Genomic DNA, 14,538 nt, shown 5'->3' on the forward strand with positions numbered 1-14,538 from the left:
ATTTTCTATTTCATTGTTCCTATATGTTATATGTTTGCTATGATATTTATTTTTTTGAGAATTTCCTAATAAATATGTAAGTATTCATTTAATAGTACACGTTCTCTATTTTCATGAATAATTATGCATTTCTAATATCTATATCTATATCCTTAAATGTAAATAAATGTTCTTATAGCCCCTTTTTACAAAAATGTATTGAATGCACATAAATTAAATGCATTAATAGCCTACAAAACAGCCAAAAAATGTATGTTTTGTTTAGCAGACAAGGGTTAAAGCCCATGTCAGTATGTAATTGCTGTTAAAAGAAGAGAAAAATTCCTTAGCCTCTTGTTTAGGTGAGACGTGTCAGACAGAAGTAAAAGAAATTCCCCTAAATAGAATACAAACAGGATTTGAAACTTACAGAGGGTCTAACCTTGCCCCATTCCATGTAAAAAATAAAAAAATGTAGCTAGGGGTATGTAAATCTGAATTTAAGGATTAAAAAAAAAAATACCCTTGCAGCAGGGACACGAACAGTAAGTTTACTTACCTCATCACTTACTCCTTCCGTGGCTGGTAAAGCTCCTCTGCTATAAGTTTTTTGGGTTACAGATGGGTCTTTGGTATCAGCACAATATAAGACTGTTGTGGAGGATGACATTCATTCCTAAACTTACTAAAGTAGGTGTCTATGGTAACAAGGAAATTTGCTGTTTTCATCCCCCAGACCTAAGCAATCATTTAAAACTTGCAATTCAGGGGTAGCCCAAATCAAATGAAATGTGTTTTTTGTTTAAAATCTAAAGTAAGACTTTAAGGGGGGGGGGGGGGGGGGGTGGAGGGGATCTGTTATATGTTTTTTTTAGCCATTTTCCTGTGCATCCTTTATAACTGGACCTTTTTGTAGCCAAATAATTTCATGCACTTTGTATTATGCAATAAATTATTACAACACCATTTAAATTGCACGGTTTATTAAATGGTATATAATAGTGAAAAAAGGAACATCATGCCTATGGTCAGAGGTCTGACAGTATGCATCTTGTCAACAAGTTTAGAATTTTTGCCCATTTTAAGTTTGTGTTATAAAAACTTACCTCTAGGCTTTGCAATTTGTAAAATATTTTGTAACACCAATCCCTACGTGCGAAGTACAATTTTGGCTTTCCATAGTATTCATATTTTTTCACATGCCATAGTTTTCACATTTTCAGTTAAAGGTTTGTGGTCACCCAGAGATACTATTTAATGGCTAACTGAGGTATCGAAAAACAAGTTTTTCTGCAGAATAAAAAAAAAACAAAATGGTAATATTCTACAAACCAAACAATTTGGATGTGTGGACACATCACAGCCATGATGGTTTGCACGCCTACAGTTTTTAGTGGGCACATGTCACATTGTAAAAATGGTTACTTTTGAATTTAGGTGCACATTTTTTGCTAACCTTCCTGTGTCCATTCCAGCACTTTGTTCCTTAAGACAATCCTACAAAACCATAGCTATCATAGAGATCTTGCTCTGTGTTCAAGAATAAGCCATTTAGATAGCTAAATATTACCTGCAGTTAGGATCATAAATGTGAATAAAATCTGGGATTGATAAAGTTGTACTTTGAGTAAGGCATAAACACAAGGCATTTGATGGTTTGTAAGGAGAGCCATAGAACAAATGCCCTAAGAGGAATTTAAACCCAATACTAGCCACTAATGTGTAACAAGTTATGTTTGGTACATCACTTAATGGCCTAAATTTGGACATTCTTCACATGCCTGTTTATAGGACTACTCTGGTAAAGCGGAGGATAGTACTTAACTGAATAAGTGTAGAAGTCCATGACAACTTCCATTGCAGATAAAGGCTGTTTATCTTCCATTGCATTTTAATAGCTATGCTCTTTAAGGGACTCTTAATAATTCCAAGGGAAACTTAATTTGTGACATATGACATTCTCTGAGAGATACCAGAGCTTGGATTATCACATGGAATGTGCAGGTCATTGTTTACTATTAGGTGGAACATGTTTAATGACATTTTATAAGCAATTAAAAATTTGATGAGCACATTTATGGGTCTTGGGTGCAGCTTGTTTATATAACCTTTTACTTCTTTACCACCTCCGAGCTTAGCTCATCTCTGGCCGGAAGACATAAGTCTGTCAGCATTGTCCTAACTGATTGTCAGTGATAGTATTATAAATATTTATACACAGATGGCATATTATAAACACATGAACCGTCAAAGGAATAGAAATATGCATGGAAATCAGCAAAGCATAGTAGGAAAAATAAAGGTGCACTGGTAATAATCACAATTTACACTTCTAAGCACAGATGAGTGTTGGGCTGTTGATGAAGGTGTGCAGGAGTATAATGAATTTGAAATCCTATTGTCATTTTTAGTACATGCATATATGAATATACATTTGGTTCATTTTAAATGTACTTTTGACAATCCAACATATCTCAAACAATACATTACAAATAGAAGGAGAAATTGTTGGAATTCACCCATCAAGAAGATAAGGAAATTTCCTAAGCAGAAAAGTAGACTTGATGCTTTGAAAAACTAATACAGTCAATGCTTTGCTACATGTGTGACAAACTTGGAAATACTTTGAAATGTAGAGGACCCTTTTAATATAGTTTAGAGCAAGATGAATGCATTAGTAGGAATGTGCATGTATATTTTAATGATGAAATACTTAAATGTTTTTAAATATATGAGTATTCAGATATAGAAATACATTTATTTCTTTCTTCATTTCTTACCCAATGTACTTTTTGGATAAAATATCAAATATCAATAATATGCTCCCCCACCTACTAGAGCGTAAGAATGATTTGGAAGGGCCCTCCTCTGTTCCTGTGTCATAGTTTGTACTTGGTATATATCCATTATTTGCAGACTTTTCATTGTTAGGTTCAGTGTAATATATTGGTGCTTCATAAATAAAAAATAATACTCTAATAGCAATAACTATTATAGATGACCTTTTGCAGCTTACATTGCAAACTTGATAAACATTTTTATTAATCAGATAAAAATGAGCACATTTAAATAATTTGTTAATAATCATGATACACAAAGATAATCCACATTGAGGGTGGGGATTTATTGATAGCTGCATTGAGGATAATGGTGATGGACAACGATGGGGAAAGCAAGTCAATGCATTAGAGAGTGTCTGCTTTACAACTTTTTAAACACACGTTGGCATTCCCCTCATTAACTAAACTCTAAAGGCAGATGAGGAAATTTATTAAAGGATTTCAGTCCTCATTTCATACATTAGAGTCATTTACAAAGAAAAATGTTAGTGCGCCATTTCAGAGACCATTTGTGACTCTCAATATTTTAACTGTAGATGGACAGCATTTGATGGACTAAACCAAATTTTTACTCAAGGCTGCCATTCTCCTCTCCTGTGCATATACAACATACCTACTCTAGTCAAGCCAATATCAAACAGGAATATGAATTAAATGTTTTCCTTTGGAAGAAAACTAAGAGAAATGTAATAAATTTTCAAAAGCGTTAAATGTACAACATCAGATATTAAAAAAACTGTCTATTGTGTCAGTTAAGAAAAGTAACTTAATACCATTGAACCCATGTAAATGAGGGCCATAGACATGTTTATTCTGTGGTTTTATTTGATTTCCAAGAAATACCTTAAATCATAATGAATGTCAAGAAGGGTGGATTTGTAGATTTTTCTTGGACAGTGAATGCATACAGCTGCACCATATCCTATGAATCTATGTCACTTATACATTCACTGAGATGCTGAAAGGGTTAAGGTTCAGTTTTCAGCTAGTTCTGGAACTTATTTTTCTACTGAGAGAGGTGATGGTGGGTTGCCTGTTGCTGCATAGTTGGCACCTAGATGGGCACAGGTAACAGCCAATCCCTGATCTGTGTCACACTTATCTCTTCCTCGCTAAAGCGCAGGGACCTCTCTCCTGCGGGCAGTTCTGACGCTGGGTGTGCCCAAGCTCCAAAGTTTTAATAGTTTCATCCATCCTGGTGGCCAACCAGGAAATAGCCTCCTGATAATCCCTGGCTATTTAGCTAGCTCAGACACAGCACAGCGTTCCTGCAATGTGTCTCCACTAGTGCCGAGCCCTCTGAGCTGAGCATTTCCCGTACACCTGTAGGTTATTTCAGTGCTTCCCCTGGCCAGCTCCTGTGTTAACCCCTTGTTGCCCGTTCTGTTGTTTCCCAGCCAATTTCCTTGTGCTGTTCCACTGTCCCTCTGTGTATGTTGTTATTCCTGTGTCACCTGTGCCTCCTGTTGCTTCCTGTGTCCCCTGTGTTCCCTGTGTCTGCAGTGGCCCCCGTGTCACCGGAGTCTATTTGTTTGAGACAATTTTTCTGGTTGTTCATGGGTCATTATTTACTGTCTTGAAGGCAGATTATTCTCTTGTTTTCAATTGCCTTTCTATCGTCAGCTGCTCTTAAAGGTATGTAATGTTCACACTGAATTTGGAGTCATGTTTCACACTATCTTTATTCTTTTTTTTTTTTTACTCCATTTGTCATTTCCCTTAAACACCCTTTTTCATATAGGTGAGTGTAGAGGAGATGACTACATAAACACACCTCCAAACCAGATTCTTGTACTACATGTTTGAACACACCCCTCTTTGTTGGACATTGGACTATTTTTTTTGGGGGGGGGATTTGTTTTTTGGGACTGGGGCAGTAGTTTTATATTGATGAAGTGTGTCTATCCTGTAACCTGGCACATTAAATTTTTCATAAATATGTATTTTTTGTTAATTTTTTATAAGGAGTCATTCTTCTTTCTTGTAGGCAAGCTGAAAAGTTGTTTTCCTGCACACATATATCTAGTCCTGGTGTTCATTAGGAACTTCATCTTTCATTGGTCTTTCCAGATTTAAATTAAAACAAAAATACAAAAAAATGGGGATACTGATTTTGTTTTTTGTTTGTGTGTTTTTCTGTGAAGAGTAAATGAATGAAAAATGAAAATATGGTACATGTTTTTTGTAGTATTTGAAGAAGAGTCCTGTGTTAGGGTGTATTGCTGCTACTGGGCCAATCTCTTTTACACTCCACTCCAAGGCTAGAGAGGATACACTTTCATCAGTGAATCTGGGTGATCCAGCAAACCTGGAATGGTTCTGGTCCAGGATTCAAAACATGTGCTAGCAAATGACTTTGTTTGAAAAAAAACAAATCAATGATATCTATTCCAGATTCTATTTTTGCCGGTAGCCCATTCTGCACCTCTATATTGTCAGTGCGCATTAAATATAGCCAACGACTCCATATAGCCAAGCAGGCATAAATTTATGCACCCTTGTTTTAACAGATTTTTGTGTTTTTTATTTAAAGTTTATTATAAAATTTATTAAATATTGGACATATTTTGGTGCGTTATGCCTAAAAATTTCAGGCCTACAATGTGAAAAAAATTTTCACGACAGACAATGTACCACTTTTAAACATATAAATCCAGACAAAAATGAACCGCCAAGGAGGTTTATACCATTGTGGACCTTGTACCTAAAAAAACTTCCCTAGCCAGATCCAGAGTGAAAGGGCGTTAAGATGGGTTTCTTCAATATTGTCATTGAACTGCACTCTTGTTACAAATCAGGCCCCCAAAGTTTAGGAGATGTACTAAAGGAACAGGAAGCAGTATCATTCCTTGAATGTGCAAGTGGTCTGTGATGCCAAACTGAAAATTAGAGTGTGAGCTTAGGATTTTCAGGACATGCTGTGATGCCAACATCTGGCAAGAGATTGTCCTCTTTCAAAAGATTGAGGTAAGCCAAATGATACATGGATTGGCTTGTGGATAATGCTTAAATGTTTTCCTTTTGTTTTTTTGGGGGTAGTAAAGTGTTTTTGTCTTTTGAGGGAGGAGAACTGGCTTTATTTTTGTAAAGTGTGGAATGTAAAAAAAGAAGCACACATTTTCTGAGGACCTAGGCTTAGAAATCAGAGGCAGATTCCATCATTGAACACCTAATACTGTTAATTAGCTAGATGTACATCTTTTTTATGTATTTAAGTAGCAGTCACACACCTGGAGTAAGCGCTTGGAGAACAGGATGTGAAGTTGTTCTGCAATTAGCAGACCACCTAAGCTGTCTCCTGCTTTAAGGTCAGAGATTTAAAAGGTATTAAAGCCAAAGGATCCAAAAACAAATAGCCAAATATGTACTTTTTGCAAAAGGTCACAACTGGAAGCTGATATCAATGTGTAAGTCCTCTTAAACTGTTATTACACTTGATTAATGAAAAAACAAGAAAATGTTTTTGTCTAACAATTCCATATTCTATAGTGCAAGTTTATTTCAATATTTCGTTATGAACTTTAATGTTTTTGAATATTTATGGATTGAAGCAGGGCAGGATTTGAACCACAACGAGGGGGCCTAAACATAAGTTTTCATTTTGTCTATTGTTTTTTTAACAGCTGATAAGGAATATGAGTAGCTTCCATGACTAATGACATCAGTGTGTCAACCCCAGGCTTAAGCAAAAAATAAATCATAATAAGGCTGTTGTGGAGACCAATATTGGCCTCCTCAAATCATGGTTTCTCTGCTTGGCCCCGCCTGGGGGTGAGCTTTTCTACATGCCATGAAAGGCTGAAAATAGTAATAATGGCACTGTGAAGCACACACCCTGTGCATTGCACAATATCTGCCTTAAGATATGTGGGAGATCACAGACAAAAGAAAGCCGAAGGTGCACCATCAGTCTGCCCCCAGGTCAATGGCAATAGTACTGGGGCTAGTATGTAAAGGATGAACTATCACCTTCTTCATACACATGAGTATTGTATTTGAAACAGTTGCCTGTAAAATGTGTCCAAAAAAAACAGAGCTCTAAAACATATGTTGCAAATGTTTGTGCATAGTTTTTTGCAGCAGCTACCCCAAACCTGTTGCTAAGCCATCTTGGCTGCTTAGCTAAATAAATTATTACTTTGCGTGAGTTAATTCACTTACCTTAGTGAATGCAGTAAAAATGCACTAGGCCAAAAAGGTCCGTTAGACACACAACTTTGTTGTACATGATTTGCCAGAAATTAACCCCATTGAGAATTATAACGTTATTAAATACAGGTTTGCCCTTTTAATATTTGATTGGATATCATGGCCAAACATAGGAAGCTGGAAGGAAATTTAAAGAAAACTAAAACCCCTGTAGGCTTTTGGCACCTATCTGGAACTTGGTATACGATTTGCCCTTATTCCATGTCTCAGAGACAAGTGAGGAAATGAGCTAACACTTGAGACCTTACAATCCCACTCAAAATATTTCTGGTAAAAGTGTGTGATGCTGCCAGGAAAATAATCTCTGGGTGGTTCCCCTCTAAACTATTTTTGATACGTTCTGGCTCCATGCTAGACTTTTTTAAACCCCAGTCAAACAAAAAATTACAGCACATACACTTAACCTTTTTAATCACTTTAATCTACTTTAAAACTTTAATTTACTCTATAGCTCCTATAAGTTTGCATGGTAATGCCCTGAAAGACATAAAAGTAAAAAAGTACTTGTTTTCTTATAAAGCTGGTTCAAGTTAAGGGTGTTTAAAAAAAAAACACTACATTAGCCCAACACAGAATGGTGGCCAAACAGATTTTATTTGAAGAAGAAAGTCATGCTTTGAGTCCCCAGCTTTAAAATGTTCTACTCTGTTCTAATGAACTATGTAGTTAATTTTAGATGTGCCTTGACAAAGCAAAACATATTCTAACATGTTCTTTCCTAAACTACAATAATTGTAATTACCTTTCCTTAACAGGATGGCAACATTATGATCTGCTGAAAGACATGGCATGTCAGCTGAAAAGCTCTTGTGAACATTCTGATATTTAGCATCACAGGACACACTTTAACTATTTGGACTGTTACTTATCTCTGTTCAAGGAGGAAGCCAGGAGGAAGCCATATACATCCCTCCACAGCCAAGTTGATTGGAAAATGGATGTATCGTTGGACAAGGTTAAAATTGGCATGAATAAACTACATGAATACCATTGGGACTTTCACATAAGTCATGGCAAATACAATAGTTATGTGTTAGAATTCCCAGGCCCAAAAATTTAGGGATGTCACCATCCACACCATGGTCAGGACTGCTTGCCTATTTATTAGCTGGACAGATTTAGTGCTCAATAAAGCTTGAAATGCGCATAATAATTTTTTGTTGAAGGCAGATTCTAGAATAGACCTGGCAATCCAACAAAATTAACAACAATTAACAATGTTTTACTTTGCTTTATAAAAATGTCTGGTGTGTTTTTGTATTGAGATCCTATGCCTGGACCTACTTTCAGCATCAGATTTGTTAGAAAAAGTATGCAGAGGTGTACAGCTATTTGACACTCAGCCTGGGCATGAATTGGATGCATGCTTGTAGCAGGTCTGTGACTGAACATGCAGGACAACTAAGCTGAGAATCAAAAATGGGCAAAATAACTTAAAAGTACAGGCCACATTTTGTAAGTCTTGTTTAACTTTGAACTCATGGAAGTTGATAGAGTGCTAATTATGTACTGAAACTTTGACTAGGTTGGGGAAAACAAATTAAACAGGGCCAATATTACCCATATGGCCAATACACTCCCAAAATTGTGTGGACATGCTTCTGATGAGATGGTAGCTCAGGACATCAGTTACCTCCTTGACTGTCTATGATGCTACTTTTTAAAGATTAACCGATACATAATGTCATGAGGATAGACATTTTCCTAAACCGGAAGCAACTCAGGTCCCAGTGCATCAGCGTAAAACGAACAGAAATGGAACCATGTATCCACATTTGCATATTTGTCTGATGTCGCATTTGGAAAGTGAAAACCACATACACTGACATAAAAGAACATATGTATATGTAAACAGAATGCACACAACATCTAGTAGTAGATAATGATAGATGTATTACATATAATGGTGGAGGTGGAGGAGTGGTAACCTATGGAGACAAAATTATTAGGACACACAGGAAGCATTATTAGGACTCCCAATCCCCCTCTCCCCCCAAAAAACGTACAATAGGCATAAAAACATACTTGTGCAGCCTTCCAGGAATGTAGCAAGGAGATAGATCTGTGTAGGCACAGTGCACACATCCTTGAGCACATTAGTTTGCAAGCTCAGACTAATTTACTATCAGTTACTTTGTTATTATTTATTATTATGTATGACTTTTTTTTTTAAATAATTACTTACATTCATAAAATATAAACAACAAATAAAACAAATACAAAACCCTGGAATATTATTACCTTATAATTTACATATACCACAAAATTACCATCTACCATTTAAAAAAACTCTTTATTCCCTATCAGGTCTATCCGTAAGTTTTATATTTACAATTCTATATTTTTTTTTTGTTTTAGTTGTTGAGATGACCACAGGTCAAGTTGGTACATGGTCCTAGTACGTTTTGCTTATTCACACTTTCAGATTGTAATTCACCCCTTTGTGTTAATATTCTTTTGAAATATTCATTGAAGTGAGCAAGTTCATGTTACTAAATTTATCTGCAAAAGACTGAATATTCATGCTAAAAAACAATTTGCTTTTCACTTGGTTAGATAAACAGAGTGAATATTCACATGGTTTATTCAGACTCCTTTAATAAATCAGCCCTAATGTACTGGAATGACAAGTGGTAAGATTTTTCGGTAGCTGGAGATTATAATTTAATATGTAGCCTTAACTTCATTGGAACAATTCAGATATAAGCAATGTATTTATTTTTATAATATTGAAACATGCATTACAAGGCTCAAGTGCCAACATAATATACATAATATAATATCAAACTTTTTATGTACTTTCTCGAAATACGGATTCTTATTCTCCACTTTTTATGTTTTAGGACTTTTGAGTCAAAAGACAGTATACGGTATACACCTATGTGTCAGAATCTAATACAGGTACAAATTTAATGAATTTCACTTGATCTTTCAACCTAACTATAATTAATAATAGAGGTAATTACACTGATTTATGACATTTTAATATGTACTAATTAAGTTATTCCATGCTGTTTGAAGTCTTTGCTCTTATAGAATTAATTTGTTGGAAATGACTGAAACCAGTGCATAGATGTTGCTAGTAAAGACTATTCTTCAAACTACACTACAACAATTACATTGGTTAGCCTATTACAAGGAAAACATGGACACGAAGCATATATATCATTAGCCCATAACTTTTTCTGGATCTAATTAGGAGCTGCAAAATGTAATAGAGCCTTCTGTGAAACTGCTGTGTGACTTCACGTGTATTTTCATAAGTGAGTAGCTTTCATATGGCTTTAAAGCAGGGAGCTGGCATGCCTCTGGTTAATTTCATAATGTCTAACTCTAGAGTTACAATGTGGTGACAGGTCTCATTGTAGGGATTTATAGGTACACTTTGGAACCCATGCCTAACAAATTAGAACATTTTCAGTCTTTGTGCTGTAGTCCTCATGTTATAAATCATGTAACCAGCTTTAGAGTGGTACATTGAAAACCAATGAGACATATATTTTTAACAGTATCTATGAACATGAGTTTGGTCTATGTCTTTAACAGTTTCATAGCTGTTGTTTAATTTCTGTTTACCCTAAATAAATTCTGTTGGTATAAAAAAATACAATTTTGATGCATGTGAGAAATTTCTGAGTGTGGATGTGGTAAACCTAAAATACAGGAATATCATTTTTCTTACACAGGTGCAAATATAATGACCATTTGGGTTGACTATGATGAAATTCAACACACTACCCTCATTGAAAGCTTTACATTGCTCCTGCCAGGTACTTTTGCATATTGGGCATATTGGGCATCAGAAATACCTGTAAGCAGGAATGACACATTAATGTTCTCAAAATGTAAAATATTGACAGTCTTTGGGATCACCTTGGAAAAACATCCTTACTAACCAAAAAAAAGCATTTCTCTATAAACATCAGCTGATATGCTGTCACCCAAGTGCCACATGTTCATATCCATACATTTATTTTCAAAGCATATGTCTGTTGCTTTAAAATGGAATCAAAATAAACTTTTACAAATTTTAAATCAGGTGGGACATTATTGCAAAATAAAAAGAAAGGCAACATCCCTTCTGCAATAATCATTCTTACCTGCCTGATCATGCCAGAAAACTGTCAAAAACAAACTGTCAAAGGATAACTGGCAATCCTGGCTTCCCCTTAATTAACTGTGTCTGCACAGGAGTTAAATCATCTTGGCCAAGCAAGATGGGCAAAGATCACAGCTACAAAGAGAGGAAGGAAGAAGATGGTGGTACCTTGCAATAAAATCGCGTCCAATGAGTAAAATGGGGTTTAGTTTCACTTTAACAGTATTGCCCACTATACAATATTTCCTATCTTGGAAGATCTAACATTGGATAGTGATAATCATGAAAACTTAGCTGTAAATTCTTACCGGCCATTTAAAACATACATATGTATATATAATTTGTATATATATATATATATATATATATATATATATATCTATATATACTGTGTAATTAATTTAAAAGAGTCAATGGAAAATGGAAATGATGAAAGCATACAAAATGCCATTCAAGGAAAGTGTAAAAAAACTGGCAACATGAGGCCAGACATTGTCCTGCACCAGGAGCAACTCCGGTGCATCAGCGTAAGGTCTAACAGTTGGTCTAAGTATTCTTTCATGTGCTCAATGTTAACCTGCTCTCATCTTTGAATAGAACAGGTGGCCAATAGCAAAACTGACAATTCTGGTGTTCATGGGAAAATACTAATCCAAATGAATAGTGTAGGGCTGTGAGTACAGGTCCCACTACAAGAAGTTAGGACCACACAGAGTATGTTTCTGACAGTTTGTAGCCTGCTGGAGGTCAAAATGTAGAGGTCTGACAGAGCTCCCACTGTCCCTCCTGAAACACAAACAGAGATACCAGTCCTGCTGTTAGGTTGTTTCACTTCCTTATGTAAAAGCCCATCTCCTGGTATCACACTCACACTGTGCTGGGAGATGCAGCAAAACTTCTTGCAACAGTACGTATGGATAAACAATTCTAGAGAATGTGCACTATCTTTGAAACCTGTGTGCTACAGATACCCTCTCATGCTACTGTACTGTATCAGTAGTGACAATGGCATTAGCAAAATGCAAAAGAGAAAGAATAGGGAGGGAGAAATGGTCCTTGGTAAAATAATTTCCTCTTTGGGGGCTGGCATTCTGGCCTCTCCTGTCTAGCTGTTGTTGCTTTTATTTGCACCAAAGCAGGTGAAGAATGATTCACAATAACTTACACTTTGTAACTGGACAGACTGATGCCCGAAAAGTTTATTTGACTTGTAATATTATTTGAATTGTTATATTATTCCAGTGTTGCTATAAATTTTCTACCCCGTACTAATGAAGGATTTGTTGTTCGTTTTGCATGGAAATGGGCTAGTTTGCAGTAAAACTCTCCTTTTGCCACAATCACATAATCTTCCCCTGTGATATTCCCATTTGTGATGACCGTCCACCTAAAACACTCCTTGTGATAGTCTCTGACCAGTCGTGTTGTCGCCACCCTAACCAGTCATGTCAGCATTGCAGGACAAGTGGCCAGGTCATCAGATTAGCATTTTCTCACTATCAGTGCCTGCTCACATCCTAGCAATGGGGTGTGTACCAGCTGTCACACCACTATAAAGTAAGGTCAGTATTGCTAGTGCTAGCCCATCCCTTTGCAAAAATGACCAATGAGTCTTAAGAGGGGGAAGGAGCCAATTTTGTTGGTTGGTTTAATTTTGTAATTCAAATACTTTCTGAATTTTGTATGAATTCTCAACTTGCTTACTGTAACATTTATGTAAACTCAATCACCAAAGTTCATATGAGCTTCGACATTTTGATGTTATATATCATTTTAGTTTATGTAACTTTTATAAAATAAGACTTGTTGATCCTGCTATAAAGTTTCTTTCTCAGGGATTCCCCTGTTATCTGGTGACCATGCTCTGTGACCATGCTCTGTCTCACAATTGCTCTTCATCCAGGCTTTTGATGAACCATACCAATTAAATAAATGTATGATAATGAAAATACTGTTTGTTAATATTAGGATATAGACGTGCAGGTCATTTTTTTAGATAATCAAGCACAAAGTTTCCTAAAAGCTGTTGTTTAAAATGTATTTTGGCTTTAGTGACTGCTTCTGGTTTGTGTTACGAAACATATACAAAGATTGACGTAACACCCAGCTACCAGAACACATATTTAGTTATATGCTATACCTGTTCAGACAAAGGTATAATGCACTGTTCTTTTTAACAACGGGCCTACTTGAAAAGTTTTAAAAAGCAATGAAAACACTTGGATTTGCATGCTTTATAATTGATTTGTTCCAATGTACTTATAGAGTGTATATCTGGCAGGGCTTACTTTGTGACCTTAAAAAGGAACTTGTGTAAATTAATGTAAAAATGAACTAGCCTGAAATGGAACCTCCAGATTACCTATTATGGATATAAAATCTTTAATTTGAATCATGTGCTGATCACAGCAAGTGTTGCCAGACCACAGACTGGTACAAATTACATAATCTCACTTTACTTTGTACGTTTCTTTTTTCTTTCTGTTGTTACATAGCATTGACACTCCTTGAGGTTCATGTTACATTAATAGTAGTAAGGAATGCTTTCGAGTAGTACAACAGTTAGGCTGACAGATGTAACTATTGTAGCACCAACACACATTATATTGTGTTGTTAAACACGAGCAGATTGGCACTGAACAAGTCCTGTTGACAACCTCCATTACATAAATAGTTTTCTTGGATTGAGTAAATCATCACAGAGACAAGGAGATGTAAAATACAGCTATGCAGAAATTACCTGGAATTTTGTCAACTCAAGTATGTCTGGTATAGTTTCATGCAGTCTTATTGTCTGAACCTGTCAAAATCAGAAGTACAAAATGACTGGCTTGCGATGTCAATGGATGCTTAAAGTGGAACTAAACATAGAAAAAAAAAATCGTGAGCAGGTTGGTTATTTATTACAGAGGCAGGCTACATCAGTTCTGCAAAAAAAGCCTGTTTGCATTGTTTCCTTTAATAATTTATTATTTGATGCAGTGTATCCCAGCATACCCCTGGCTACCAAGAATTATTAACTTGCATGCACGGGAGTAATTTCTGCCTGCCCAATCAACATGCTAAACTTGAATCCTGGCTATTTCCAATAGGCAGGTAAGTTTATCCAATTGAAGAAGGGACATGGCCTTTCCCTTTTGAAATAAGCAACCTGGCTTGTCACATTTTTTTTTTACTTTAGTTCTGATTTGAAATCCAACCTGTAGCCAAACTTTTTGCAAAACATTTGGGGAATAGTTGGAGCATCTTGTTGTGCCAACATTGGTCATATTTCTAATGTAAAGTATAATGCCATTGGGGTGATTATCCTGTGACACTGGAGTAACAAATTAAGGTAATGGTTATCATTATCTCAAAACAAGAAACTACAAAACCTAGGAGAAGTTCTACTCTTTCTACATCCTATTAGAA

The sequence above is a fragment of the Pyxicephalus adspersus genome, chromosome 5, assembly GCF_032062135.1.
Source record: "Pyxicephalus adspersus chromosome 5, UCB_Pads_2.0, whole genome shotgun sequence".
In the NCBI taxonomy this organism is placed as follows: Eukaryota; Metazoa; Chordata; class Amphibia; order Anura; family Pyxicephalidae; genus Pyxicephalus; species Pyxicephalus adspersus.